Source organism: Salvelinus alpinus, unplaced genomic scaffold, assembly GCF_045679555.1.
Source record: "Salvelinus alpinus unplaced genomic scaffold, SLU_Salpinus.1 scaffold_191, whole genome shotgun sequence".
Lineage (NCBI taxonomy): Eukaryota > Metazoa > Chordata > Actinopteri > Salmoniformes > Salmonidae > Salvelinus > Salvelinus alpinus.
This window is the reverse complement of record NW_027256132.1, coordinates 7501-10000: the sequence shown is the minus strand read 5'-3', so window position 1 is coordinate 10000 and position 2500 is coordinate 7501. Positions and strand designations below refer to the sequence as shown.

At 35.5% G+C, this 2500-nt stretch overlaps 1 protein-coding gene across 1 annotated transcript in view; it reads right to left on the bottom strand.

Annotated features, from left to right (window-relative positions):
• The window catches only part of LOC139567299 (fibrillin-2-like), a gene marked incomplete at both ends in the record, with an annotated part of 37431 nt that overhangs the window by 31979 nt on the left and 2952 nt on the right, over window positions 1-2500 (bottom strand). The window lies entirely within an intron of this gene.

Below are 2500 nucleotides of genomic sequence, written 5' to 3'. Positions count from 1 at the left end.
TCATCAACATCTAGAACACAGAGAGAGAACACTCATCAACATCTAGAACACACAGATAGAACACTCATCAATATCTAGAACACAGAGAGAGAACACTCATCAACATCTAGAACACAGAGAGAGAACACTCGTCAACATCTAGAATATAGAGATAGAGAGATAGAACACTCATCAATATCTAGAACACAGAGAGAGATCACTCCTCAACATCTAGAACATAGAGATAGAGAGATAGAACACTCATCAATATCTAGAACACAGAGATAGAACACTCATCAACATCTAGAACACAGAGGTAGAACACTCATCAATATCTAGAACATAGAGATAGAACACTCATCAATATCTAGAACATAGAGATAGAGAGATAGAACAATCATCAATATCTAGAACACAGAGAGAACACGCATCAATATCTAGAACACAGATAGAACACTCATCAATATCTAGAACACAGAGAGAACACTCATCAACTGTCACGCACTGACCATAGGAAGCCTTTATTTTCTATGGTAGAGTAGGTCAGGGCGTGACTAGGGATTTAGTCTAGTTTATATTTTCTATGTGGGGTTCTAGTTTGTTTTTTCTATGTTGGTGTGTTGATATGATTCCCAATTAGAGGCAGCTGGCTATCGTTGTCTCTAATTGGGGATCATACTTAAGTCAAATTTTTCCACCTGTGTGTTATGGGATATTGTTTTGAGTAAGTGTATGTAGCACCTCTGTTGTCACGGTTTGTTGTTTCGTTTGTTTGTTTTGCAAAAGTTTCACTATTAAATATTATGTGGAACTCAAAATACACTGTGCCTTGTTCCGTCTATACAAACGAACGTGACATCAACATCTAAAACACAGAGAAATAACTCATCAATATCTAGAACACAGAGATAGAACACTCATCAATATCTAGAACACAGAGAAATAACTCATCAATATCTAGAACACAGAGATAGAACACTCATCAATATCTAGAACACAGAGAAATAACTCATCAATATCTAGAACACAGAGAAATAACTCATCAATATCTAGAACACAGAGAAATAACTCATCAATATCTAGAACACAGAGATAGAACTCTCATCACAATCTAGAACATAGAGATAGAGAACACTCATCAATATCTAGAACACAGAGAGAGAACACTCATCAATATCTAGAACACAGAGAAATAACTCATCAATATCTAGAACACAGAGATAGAACTCTCATCACAATCTAGAACATAGAGATAGAGAACACTCATCAATATCTAGAACACAGAGAGAGAACACTCATCAACATCTAGAACACAGAGAGAGAACACTCATCAACATCTAGAACACAGAGATAGAACACTCATCAATATCTAGAACACAGAGATAGAACACTCATCAACATCTAGAACATAGAGATAGAGAGATAGAACACTCATCAATATCTAGAACACAGAGAAATAACTCATCAATATCTAGAACACAGAGATAGAACACTCATCAATATCTAGAACACAGAGAAATAACTCATCAATATCTAGAACACAGAGAAATAACTCATCAATATCTAGAACACAGAGAAATAACTCATCAATATCTAGAACACAGAGATAGAACTCTCATCACAATCTAGAACATAGAGATAGAGAACACTCATCAATATCTAGAACACAGAGAGAGAACACTCATCAATATCTAGAACACAGAGAAATAACTCATCAATATCTAGAACACAGAGATAGAACTCTCATCACAATCTAGAACATAGAGATAGAGAACACTCATCAATATCTAGAACACAGAGAGAGAACACTCATCAACATCTAGAACACAGAGAGAGAACACTCATCAACATCTAGAACACAGAGATAGAACACTCATCAATATCTAGAACACAGAGATAGAACACTCATCAACATCTAGAACATAGAGATAGAGAGAGAGAACACTCATCAACATCTAGAACACAGAGATAGAACACTCATCAACATCTAGAACACAAAGAGAGAACACTCATCAACATCTAGAACACAGAGATAGAACACTCATCAACATCTAGAATACAGAGGTAGAACACTCATCAATATCTAGAACATAGAGATAGAGAGATAGAACACTCATCAACATCTAGAACACAGAGGTAGAAGACTCATCAATATCTAGAACATAGAGATAGAGAGATAGAACACTCATCAACATCTAGAACACAGAGATAGAACACTCATCAATATCTAGAACATAGAGATAGAGCGATAGAACACTCATCAACATCTAGAACACAGAGATAGAACACTCATCAATATCTAGAACATAGAACAGATAGAGAGATAGAACACTCATCAACATCTAGAACACAGAGATAGAGAGATAGAACACTCATCAACATCTAGAACACAGAGATAGAGAGATAGAATACTCATCAACATCTAGAATATAGAGATAGAGAGATAGAACACTCATCAACATCTAGAACATAGAGATAGAGAGATAGAACACTCATCAACATCTAGAACACAGAGATAGAA